At 37.5% G+C, this 12,799-nt stretch overlaps 2 long non-coding RNA genes across 4 annotated transcripts; one reads left to right on the forward strand and one right to left on the reverse strand.

The window, feature by feature from the left end:
- Positions 1-426: 426 nt before the first annotated feature.
- Positions 427-9,307, reverse strand: LOC135750277 (uncharacterized). 3 transcript variants are annotated; one of them, XR_010532671.2, is made up of 9 exons: positions 5,927-6,064; positions 4,679-5,814; positions 4,364-4,447; positions 4,173-4,259; positions 3,117-3,344; positions 2,876-2,939; positions 2,644-2,746; positions 2,442-2,563; positions 427-1,027 (listed from the first exon to the last, which is right to left on the reverse strand). It is a non-coding gene; the product is annotated as an uncharacterized lncRNA (long non-coding RNA). The 3 variants fall into 3 exon arrangements; XR_010532669.2 differs by adding an exon at positions 9,170-9,307 and having other exon boundaries at positions 428-1,027; positions 4,679-6,314; XR_010532672.2 differs by lacking the exon at positions 5,927-6,064 and having other exon boundaries at positions 429-1,027; positions 4,679-5,236; positions 5,738-5,861.
- LOC141281364 (uncharacterized) lies at positions 6,322-9,329 on the forward strand. The gene is made up of 3 exons (XR_012335649.1): positions 6,322-6,336; positions 6,713-7,758; positions 9,198-9,329. It is a non-coding gene; the product is annotated as an uncharacterized lncRNA (long non-coding RNA).
- The last annotated feature ends 3,470 nt before the right edge of the window (positions 9,330-12,799 follow it).

A 12,799-nucleotide genomic window follows, 5' to 3' on the forward strand; every position in this document is an offset into this window, starting at 1 on the left:
CAGATGTAAATATGATGCCAATATGTCATTATTCCGATTGAATAGTATTTCATATAAAAGTTAGTCAACACATTTATTTTGGAGGTTTTTGCATGAAAGCATGGGGCGTTCAGATTGTTAGAAATGTAAGTGCCATGGAAAAGACTGAAGAATCTATAATATTTCTATTGATGTCTGTGTATGCACAAATTTCTGTGAGCTGTGCGCACTGTGCCCCCTTAAAAAAAATGGTGCATGACGCCCCTGCCCGGCACATAGGCTGAAGGTCTCGCTCTACTCTTGCCAGTGTACCTGCTGCGCTTGTGCGTGTGCACTCGCTGCCTGCGGTGCCGCGAAGGGAATAATGTGTTTCCATTCATTATTGGGCATACTCACCAGACGCAAGTTCAACGATTTGCGCGAGCCCAGCAAACAAAAAAAGGTCCCCAGGACGTCCCCTAAATGGCATCTGCGAACGTCCCCCGGACGTTATCGTGTAGGGTTCTTTTGACGTCCTGCGAACGTCCGCAAAAACGTCTTCCGGACGTTCAAAATGACGCTTTGGGGACTTTATTGACTTTTAGGGGACGTCATGGGGACCTTTTTTGTAAGCTAAATAACATGCTAAGCACTTTAGGCGAACGTCCCCCGAACGTCATCGTGTATGGTTCCCGTTACGTCGAGCGGACTTCCGCGAGGACGTCCTCCGGACTTTTGCGAGGACGTTCGCGGGACGGTCAGCGGACTTTCGGGACTTTTAGGGGACGTTCGCCTAAAGTCCTCAGCACGTCGTTTTATTTCCTTGCTAACCAATGAAATCAGACACGCTAAACATTGTATACCACAAAGTTCTTTTATTTTAATTAAACAGTTGTAATTATCCTGTGCTCCGTGTTTGTGTGAGCGTGCGCGAGCTCTCGTGCGCGAGCTCCCGTGCGCGTGCCGGATCTCCCGTACGCGTCAGTCAAACGCGCTTCAGCTGCGTGTGTCTGCGTGTCTCTGGCTGTCTGCTGGACTCCGATGTCAAATATTTCCGTGGTCTTCTAACCTAAAACAACGAAACGAACACATTCAAAAGTTAAGTATTTATTGGGGTGGTTTCCCAGACAAGGAGCTTAAACCAGGACTATGCCTCAGTTTAATTATGAAATATAACCAGTTTTAACAAACATGCCTTACTAAAACATTACTTGTGTGCAATCTGATGTAAAAAAAACAAAGGGCACTGATGTATTTTAATATATGTCAGTACAAGTTGTTTTTAGGTTGGACAAAAATGTCTTGCAAAAAATCTGTAGCAAACATTTAAAAGGGAGACAGAATTCTGTGCTAAAACTAGAAAGCATGCACAACTCTCTTTTACCTTAGTATTGAATGTTTATGGCATTATAGTTGCTGTTACAGTTCACTCAAAGTAAAGGTGGCTAAATGTGGACATACAGTTCTGTGCAAAAGTCTGCATGCTACCATTAGATTTGTTGTTTTTGCAATTGTGTAGTGATCATATGTTTATTTCTCAGTCTCTTTATTAGAATACAACCAGAAAATACAGGAAATGTGTATGTAGTATTAAAAAACAGTATAAAAGTTTAAGCTGAAGTTTAAAGTATTTAGGGTAAACTCACCTTCAACTTGAGCAATAGCAGGCAACTGCAGGATCTCTTACACATAAATAAAATTTTATCCTTTCTAATTCTAATCGAATGACTTCAGTCTCCTCAAAAAAGCTCAAGATGTGTTTCGTGCCAAGAGAAGTCACACTAAATACTGACTGATGTTTTTAATTTTGTGTACATATTTCCTGTATTTTCTGTTTGTATCTTAATAAAAAGAGTAAAAAATAAATATGGATGGACATTTAAATTTAGCTAAAACAACAAAGCTGGTGATGGTGGCCTAGACTTTGCACAGTACTGTATGTTACCTATTTTATGTGTAAATGCAAATCGATATGAATATGAATACTCAGTATGGTTTCAGCTGGTCAGGCTGGTGTAGCAGGATTGTTTTACAGAGGTTTTGGACACTTTGTAGCTGGTCAGGCGGGAAGACCAGCTGACCCACCAGCATATACCACCTTGGCTAAGTTGGTTGGCTGTCTTCGCTGGTTTAAGCTGGTCCTTTAACCTGGCAAAACTGGTACGTCAGCTGGTCTTCCACCCTGACCAGCTACAAAGTGAACATACACATCTCAGAGAGAGCATAGGTCACACACACACACACACACACACACACACACACACACACACACACACACACACACACACACACACACACACACACACACACACACACACACACACACACACACACACACACACACACACACACACACACAATATTTTACTATGACATAAAATAATATAAGTTGTCTTATTATATTGATCTTTGATATTATTGTAGTTTTTTGTGTTAAAGGCATATTGAAGTATAATATGTAGAGTATATTCACACAGACTCACTTTAACTCAATGTTAGTTGCAAGTTTGAAACTGAGCTGCTGAAATTTGCCCTGTGTAACTGTAGCATCCTCCTAATTCCCATCTCCCAAACTGCCTCCCCTCTGAAGAAACAGATAACGAATCTACAAACAAAACAATCCGTAGTAAACATGGGTAAAAAGTCAGCAGTGACTAGTAATGTTGCGTGTGTTATGGCACATACCATCTTTTGAAAGTCAGCTTGGCTTGCTCCATTTTTCCGACCACTGTTGTGATGTTGTCCTGGATTTGGTCTACTTTCAAAATGATTCTCCACTCCAAGATTTCTTTCAAGAAGGTGTTTTGAAACATTAATAACATTACTAACTATACCAGTAAAATAAATGAACAACAAGTCTGTCTGGAAGAAAACCAATGTCAATAATTTAAGATAAAAAAATAACAAAATAGTGTACCTTGATTCGCTGGTTGGAAGAAATTGATTGATGTGCTGCATTTGTGATTGTGCATGAAATGGAACTGTAAACAATAAAAACAATCATTTGTAAGTCACTCAAGGCATATAACAATTAATAAATTTAAATCAAGTAATCATCATTATACTACAAATACTGTAGACTGAGATTAAATATATTGTTTCTTAATTCCACAGAAGTATAACAATTTAAATGACTAATAACATTACAATGTACTCACAATAAGGTGCCTCAGGCAACATCAAAACATCTTTTTGCTTTTTCTTACTGGTTGCTCCTCATCTAACAAAAAAAACACAGGGAAAAAAATCTGAAAAGAATGATAATATGAAAGTGAATCATAGTGACCTTATAGTTTCACCTGGCTTTTCAGCTGAGAAATACTCCTATTTGCTGTTAACAATGATTCATTTTCTTCACTTTCAAACTGGAAATCTTATCCTCAGGTCTAGAAACAACAAGACAAAAAAGAAGTATTTGATATTATTAAGAAACTTACACAATGATTCCCACTGTTTTAAATCATGTAACAATGAATGCAGTGACAATTAAATCACCTTCAATAATGATTTTACCCTTAGATAATTTACTGTCCTACTGAACTGTGAATAAATGTGCATTTAAAGAAAATATGGATAGACAACATGCATTTTTCTTGATCATTCCAACTCTTGGTCAATATACATTACTGTACAAGTGTCTTAGGCCACCATCACCAGCTTTGTTGTTTTAGCAAAGTTTTAATGTCCATCCATATTTATTTTTCACTTTTTTATTAAGATACAAACAGAAAATACAGGAAATATGTACTCAAAATTAAAAATAATTTTTTTTTTAGAACTAAATGTCTTCTTCAGACATCAGTCATATTTAATGTGACTTCTCTTGGCACAAAACACATCTTGAGCTTTTTTGAGGAGACTGAAGTCATTGATTAGAATTAGGATTTGATTTTATTTAGGTTTAAGAGATCCTGCAGTTGCCTGCTATTGCTCAAGTGAAAGGGGAGTTTACCCTAAAAACTTGACACTTCAGCTTAAACTTTTATACTGTTTTTAATACTACATACACATTTCCTGTTTTTTCTGGTTGTATCCTAATAAAGAAACTGAGATATAATGATATATGATCACTACACAATTGCAAAAACCACAAATTTAATGGTAGCATGCTGGCCTAAGACTTTTGCACAGTACCTCATACAAACATTGTATATTTGGCTTGACAGTATTTGTTGAGGTTAAAAAGAAGTTTGGTATTACTTTGCATACTTTACCTGTGTGAGAAAATGGGCTACTCTGACTGCATATTGTCCACAGCTGTTTGTCCAGAATGGCACATTGTTTATTTTGGTCTCAATACCCTTCAGATAAAAACAAGCATGTTTGATTATTTTTATTTTTTATATGTAGCTGACCATGTTGTTCATGTTTATTTGTATTTTATAAAACATGGATAAAATCTTACCACATTCTTTCACTCTAACCACAAGGATGGTGCTACCTCAGCCTTATTTTGTTCAGTAAAATGGAGCAAAACAGCACAGGAAACCTGTAAGTAAAGTCCATATAAATCTGTAAGTTCAGCTTGCAGTCCTCAAAGGCAATATACACAGTTAGCCTTAATAGAGAACCATTGGCTTTATTCTCAAACCTTAGGCTAAAATTGTTTTCCAATGTTTTTTCCTTTTTCCTGGAAACATGTAGGATGTTTAATCTTAGTTTTTCTCAAACCAGTATCAATATTACAGTATAAGATAAGCTGATCTGGTGCTGAACTTACCTTTTTGGAGGACATGTTTAGATGTTTAAAAGCTGAGAAAACAAAATAAAGAAAGTAAATATATATATATACACATCAAAATATATAAAAGAATTAAAAAAATTAAGCTGCTTAAATGTTACCCTGATGTACCCCCAACCGTCCCAGAGATTTTATGTATTATTATAAGAGATTTGATTCAGTTTAAGATTTGTATTCAATTGCTACCATCATAAGGTTTAACCATACACCAGATAAAGGTTTAAAAATAAAGTCTAAACAATATGTTCACAGGCTACATGCATTCAGGCTGATTCATTATGCTGCACATTAAAAATAATTGAACCACATCTACAAACTTATTTTGGTGATTTAGCCCACAAGTTACTTGAACTGGCATGTCCATTGTTTTTACAATGAATTAAATGGCTTTTTTTTTTTTACTGCGTTTGGCACAGTATTCAATCCTACACGTTATTGTACTACAGTACAGTAGGTGGCGGTATACTGTAGTATGCTGTTCATGTCCGCATCGTCATACGCGCCAGCACCCCTGAAAGACTGCAGGAACAGAAACCCCTGGAAAGGTAAGTTAGGCGTTTTAATTTAAACTTTAAAATGCGTTTAATCACCACGACAGTAAATTTTTGCTTTGCCATTACTAAAGAATCAATTCAGACAGAATCTCGCGCACGCTCACACTTGTAGGCCATTTCTGAAACGGAAGGCTGCATCCTGCGGAGGTCGCATATGCAGGCTGCATACGTCATCAAGCCTGGTTTATTTAAGTTAAATGAGCATTACATTCGCAAGTCATACGCATATTACAACAATTTACGATTAACTAAGAATAATAGTCAACTTTAGAATTGTTAATATTCTTAAATCTGACAGTCTTGATGACGTATACAGCCTACATATGCCACCTCCAGTAGCCTTCGGATTGAGAAACGGCCGTAATGAGCTCGCGCAGTAACTTATATTAATTATTACTTAATAACATTATACATTTACTCAAACACTGAAACAAAGTAAGCGAGTTACTTAAATATGGCTACAAACCTCGAATAAGTTATTTACCATTTACAAACCTCGACTGAGTTATCAAACTGCCCTCTTGAACCAATATTTACTGTATATGGTAACGAAATCTTACCCTGTAACGAAAAATTTACGAAATTACTAACTTATCTAACAATTAACTACAAAATAAACGGGATGTGTATAAAAAAAATGACGAAATTTAAAGGAGCTTTTGCTTATTCCTACCATCGAGACCGTTGTGTCAGTTGAAGTATGACGTGTGAGGCCTCGTGCCAGATAATTCAAATGTTCTCACGTGCAGTCAGGGCCTATACTGGCACGTGATAAAGAGATATGCTGTCATCCTTTCTTTTACAACACAAGTTGTTTCTATATATATATTAGACACAACAATAAAATTAATAAAATCTGTGATTGTTTGTCTAAATCCTTATTGCTGTGTGTTGTACAACTTGATAATTCATAAAAGTATAACAAGTGTTTGTTTTTATAGATGAGTTCCCTATTAAAGAGAGGCTTGATGCTGTTTACTCCACACTCTTAGGCTGATTTTGGATTATTTGTCTGTGAAGACACAGTAGTTCAGTTTCTGAATCCCATCAAGAATGAAGACCTGCAGGCCACCATATTGAGCTGTGAGTCAAAATTTATACTTTTATAACCATACCAGTATATGACATTTCAGTGTAGTGCCATTTAAGTTTCCCTGGCTAAAATAGTTTAATTTGGTAATATTTGTTAATAAGATTATTAATAAGTTATATTTGTATATTTGACTTGTATAGCAGGTTATATAGTTATATTTGTTTGAACAAATAAGTATATTGTTAATAACAAGCTGAGATGGTGGGTTTTCTGGCTATGGTTTTACAGGATGTATAAGAAGGGGAAAGCCAGAATAGGTAGCTTGGTTAATTTCGTTTACATGCATAGTTCATGGGGAATTTGTTCAGAGAAAGCATTCAAACACAACCAAACATCTTTACTGTCTCATGCTTTTCTGTGTTCCAGGCAGGGTCTGATGTCATAATATGGCGCTTTTCCAATGTAGAGTACAACTTGGCTCGGCACAATGCAGCTCATACCGCTTTCATTGCTTTTCCAGTACAGTTTAGTATCGCTTCAGAGTGGGTGAGATTATAGGCAGGGGTGCACATAAGGGTGTGTATGCGCGATTAGAAACAATTCCAGCGTACCAACGTTGCTGAAATTTTGTTACATAGTTAGCTAATTTACTGCAACATAAGGGATTTCATAACATCTCGATCACTCCCCAGTGACTGGTCCCAGTATAGGTCATAAACCCCGCCTTATTTAATGGGACTTAAGACCAAGCTGTTTTTTGTCATTTACTGTAGGTTTTATCATGCTGATGTAAATTCAAGTGTTTGTTTTTAAAATAAGTTTGTTTTTAGTTAGTTAGTTAATGCTATAAAACGGTGTTGTCACGTCATGATTGACAGCTGTGTATGCACATTCTGGGAGAGTGAGGGCGGGGCCTTGATTTCGCGGCTTTACATCCTGCTCACTACTGTGCAGGACTGGTCCCGAAATTGCTACTGCGCAGACTCAAGACCCAAGATGTCAGCGGCGATTATAGGCTTATTGTTACAGTTGCGTCCCCTCTACTGCCGTAACATCATCGTAAATGTGATACAAACACACACACAACATGGAGCAACATAGCATATTAATGGAATGTAGCCACAAAATCAAAATTGACAGCCACAACTACATTTTCCACTACCTCTCTCACATGACAGGTTCTGTACAAACACCCGTGTCATCAGTATCAGCTCTCCGCGGACAGAACATTTAAGCCATGACGCCTATATTTTTGGTGCGTTTTGGATGCGGAGCCATGCGCAAAGTTACAAAAATGCCATGCAGACATAGGCATGGTGGTGTGCTCTGCATTTTTGTAACTTTGCACATGACTTCACATCCGAAACCCCATCCCATTACTCCTCCCCCAAAAGTGAGCTGTGCTGAACTGGGTTATACTATGCAGTGGAAAAGCGCCAAAAGTGTCCTACTTCGTGGCTTGAAGGATTTAGGTAAGCAAATTTATCTGACACATCACAACCTAAAACCTTATAAAAAAGTTAAAAAAAATTCTTGATCTTAACATTTATTCACATTTAATGAGATATGGAGATTTTTATCTTTCACAGATGAATACATTTGAGTAAGCCGTTTTTATGTCTAAACACCGCGGTCCACCATACATGAAAGTCATCATGTTTCTACAGTAGCCCAAAACGGACAAACTGTTCTACAGAGCGTGTTTCGTCCATACGTTGTCTCAAGGGCTCATTATAGCATGCAGACCGCTGGTAGGCAGTTTCCACGCGTGTAACCACAGAAGCAGCTTGGCCAGTTTAACTCACAAATGAAGAAACAGCAGATTGTTGTGTATGTTTTGAGAAGACCAACAGCAGTGGCGGCCGGTGACTTCTTTTTTTGAGGGCACTCGATTCGGAGTTCGTCACAACATGTATGTAGCCCGTCATGTGTGTGGTTTCTTTTTTCAAAATATGTGTTCTGCGCTTTGAGAGATCCTATGTGCATCACGTGTCATGTCAAAATAAGTGCCTGCTGCAGATGCATCTAAAGGGTTTATGATAAAAGAGACACTCACGATTGCCAGATACTCACATAATCTCATGTGTAATCAGAGTTTACTGTTTTGGGAGTGTCTTGCATGTATTTTGTGAACGTGAGCGTCTCTTTTTTATCATAAACGGTTTTGACGCGTGTGCAGCAGGCACTTATTATGACAAAACATGTGATGCACACAGGATCTCTCAACACGCAGGACACATATTTTGAAAAAGGCACATGATACTCTGTACACTTATTTTGAATTAGCGGCCCTCGGATGAGGAGTAACGAACGCCACTGATGGAAGTAAATAAACAGCGAATCGTTGCAGTTTGAGTAAAATCACTCCTCAACTTTGCCTATCTTTGTTCTCACCGTCGCAATTGGAAATGGCTATGATGCAGTTTTTTTCCTGATGAGAGGGGTTCTAATGGACCAGTAACAGCGCTTGAAGTCCGCGTAGAACTGAAGCGCTGTTAAAAATCAGGCTACGCAGAGCTACGCTCAGGCTAGGGATAACCTACAGTGTAGACCTTACGCACGCACTATAACATGGGCTTCAGACGATGACATTTTTGTCCTGTGGCAGCTACCATAGAATCTCATTGCGTTTCGAAATTGAGGTTGATTGCAATTTCACCGCTAGATGCCACAACAAAATATAATACACATTTAACATATATAACTTTTCATTTTAAATATGGATTAGCAAATGCTGAAATTAACATGAACTAAGATTAATAAATATTGTAGAAGTATTGTTTATTGTTAGTTCATGGTAGCAAATGCTAACAAATACAAGCTTATTGTAAAGTGTTACCATTGCAATTTGATACTAAACCTAAAAATGTGTAAATGTCTTACCTGTATCTTTTTCACTGTTCTTTTCCAGCAGTTTCAGCGTTGGACTTGTAATTCTGCGTGTTTGGCTTCTTTAGCACTTGCTGTTTGAAAGTCATTGCTTGCAACAGATTGAGCGACTGTCATTCTACATTTCTGTTTGCATTGCTTTGCTTGCATTTTGAATCCTTCGCAATAATAACTATGCAAAAAGTTTTACATTTGAACTGTAGTTGTAGATTTAAATTAGTTTTTCCTTGATATAATGTATGTATATAGATTTTTACAATTATTTATCATGCAGTGCTTCATATATGAGAAAGACAACGCTTGAAGAACCACACAACACTCATATTAATGTATGTGTCATATTAATAAAAATAAACAAGTCTTTGCACTTCATTTATATTTAATTGAGTGATATGTAACTTCACAATGGTGGATTCTTTAACTATTACATGAATATGTGCATTGTGATTTCGATTTATTGACCATAGTTATTATGTGTTAGGAATAGTGGAGAAAATCATTTACTAAAAAAGACAAAGGTGCCAGATCTTTCATTTACTTTAAATGCAATAAAATTATAGAACAATTGTAAGCAGCTTTAATGGAATCTATGTAATATAGTCAGTAAAGCATACTAAGTAGTTTATAAATTAAGAAATTCTTAATATTAGATACTATAAATTACGATTTTCATTAGTAAAGCCATAGCAAAAACAGCATTTTTACTTTGATGTTGCATAAAAGGGTAACTCTTATGGTTAAATGTGTATGGGTTTATATTAAAGCTTCGAGTGGTTTCACGTCCCCGGAAGGTCCGCCAGCGAACGTTGTCTAGCGGACCATATGCGGACGTCACCAGAAGGTCCGCCAGAAAACGGTTTTTAGCGGACTTTGTGCGGACGTCCCCGGAATGTCCGCCAGCGAACGTTATTTAGCGGACCATATGCGGACGTTCCCGGAAGGTCCGCCAGCGAACGTTATTTAGCGGACCTTATGCGGACGTCCCCGGAAGGTCCGCAAGCGAACGTTATTTAGCGGACCATATGCGGACGTCCCCGGAAGGTCCGCCAGCGAACGTTACAATGCGGACCAATTGAGGACCTTATGCGGACCTAAGAGGACGTTCGCGACGTCCGGGGGACGTCCCCTGTTTGCTGGGAAGAGGCTTAATGTCCGGTAGTTTACATTCATAGAGATACCAGTGGTTAAAACTACTTTTGACAGTTTGGTCTCTGATAATTGTGATTGTAATGAATATACTCTACAGTGCCAAATTACAGTTAAAGTGAAAGATTACTTTTGTTAAAATTAAATGTTAAATTAAATTTAAAGGAACACGCCCACATTTTGGGAATTTAGCTTATTCACCGTATCCCCCAGAGTTAGATAAGTCCATACATACCTCTCTGATCTCCGTGCGTGCTGTAACTCTGTCTGACGCAGCCCCCGCTAGCTTAGCTTAGCACAAAGACTGGAAATGCATGGCTCCAGCTAGTATACTGCTCCCAATAAGTGACAAAATAACGCGATCATTTTCCTATTTATGTGTTGTGATTTGTATAGTCAAACCGTGTACAAATAACAAGGTGATATGAGACACAGCGATCTTTTAACAGTATACATACTGAGAACTATATTCTCTGAAGACGAAGCACTGCCGCATGGGCGGAGTGATCTGCTCGCAGCACACGAGAAGCCCCTGGTGAGGAGCAGAGAGTTCGGTCAGAGTTGTGCAAATCACTCCGCCCATGCGGCAGTGCTTCGTCTTCAGAGAATATAGTTCTCAGTATGTATACTGTTAAAAGATCGCTGTGTCTCATATCACCTTGTTATTTGTACACGGTTTGACTATACAAATCACAACACATAAATAGGAAAATGATCGCGTTATTTTGTCACTTATTGGGAGCAGTATACTAGCTGGAGCCATGCATTTCCAGTCTTTGTGCTAAGCTAAGCTAGCGGGGGCTGCGTCAGACAGAGTTACAGCACGCACGGAGATCAGAGAGGTATGTATGGACTTATCTAACTCTGGGGGATACGGTGAATAAGCTAAATTCCCAAAATGTGGGCGTGTTCCTTTAAAAAAAAAATTGTTTGCTATTGACTGCTGTTTGTGGGATTTTCTTTGTTAACCCTGCTGTTATGTTCAAATTTTAGCAACACTTTTAATGTTTGGGGTCAATTTGACCCTAAGCATAAAAGGGTTAATTGACTGTAAGGTTTAAATGGTAACATTATCCCAATTTTATACTTTTAATACTTTTCATTATATCGTTATAAGGATTGAACTTACACAAAATGATACATGTGTAAATATTTATAACTGTAGGTTTATAAGTTTTAGTAAAAAATATTTAGAAGTGTTACATTTTTGTTCCTGAAATCCACTCTTCTGCTGGGATCAGTATAATCGTTTGGGATCAAACAAATCCCAATCTTATTAAAAGTTTTGAACAACACAAAGTGAAGATTTGATCCAGATCTAAACCTGGATTGGATTTTGTGAACCACTCCAAATTCAGAAACGATTTTTTTGTTGTTTGTTTGTTTTGTACAACCCATTTAGAAATTTTGATCTAATAGTGATTTATCCTTAGATTCTAATCCGATAGCTAAAATCCAAATGGATTTCTTTTGAACAACTGGCCCCAGAGGATAAATCATTATCCAACACTTTATTCGCAATCAAATTATATTCAATGGCAAAAATCATATAACATAAATCAAATTCTCGTCTACTTTAAATTTTAGATTAAATGGCTAAATAATACAAATCTAAATATGGCAGGTTTTACACACGCAGGCACACGGGACCTTCCACTTCCCTACCCTCCTAAACCCAATACTCTCTGAATACGTTCTGCTATTTTCATGCTATTAATGGTTAAAGTCCCTACCGTGATACAAAACATTCACAGTCTCTTTACACTTTTAACATTTGACTATGTATTTTTGTAGTGGTTTTCTTTTTATATTGTACGCTGCGCAGGTGGTCTGAGGGTTTAAAATACTCTTTTATCACTGGCCATTACAGCAGCTTTGCATTGCTTATTTAATAAGGCGTTGACTTACCTGTTGCGGTGTAAAGGCGCAAGATGTCGCCCGATCCCCTTCGCAGCATGTCATTCACACGAAAACCGACAACACAGAATTAACCCTGTCACGAAAGGTCAAAGGCTTCTTTTCAGTTAAATGACCTGGTCAGTGTTATTCACTCATATTCAGGTGAAGTTAACATCGACAATGACGTTTGCTTCTTCTTCTTTTAAAGGCGAACTGGTGAATGACCTTGGCTGTTTCTCAATATGCGTTCTTCAGCGATCTTGCGTCCTTGTTCTTCTTCTTCTTCTTTGGTGTTTATTGGCGGTTGGCAAACCCACTAGTAGGTGCATTACCGCCACTAACTGGACTGGAAGGTGAAACAGGATACATGCTTAGGAGATAAAAAAAAAAAACGAAAATATCTAAATTATCTAAATTATTTTGCTTAACTTTGTTTCTCTTATAAATTTAATGATGTAGTCATATATTTTATTTTTTCCTAGAATACCTGCTATAGATAAGTCTTTGTGATCAACATTCTTTTATGACTGAATTAACTGACATCTTTCTTTATTGTGTTTCCTACAGTGAAGCAGAACA

The sequence above is a fragment of the Paramisgurnus dabryanus genome, chromosome 21, assembly GCF_030506205.2.
Source record: "Paramisgurnus dabryanus chromosome 21, PD_genome_1.1, whole genome shotgun sequence".
NCBI lineage: Eukaryota > Metazoa > Chordata > Actinopteri > Cypriniformes > Cobitidae > Paramisgurnus > Paramisgurnus dabryanus.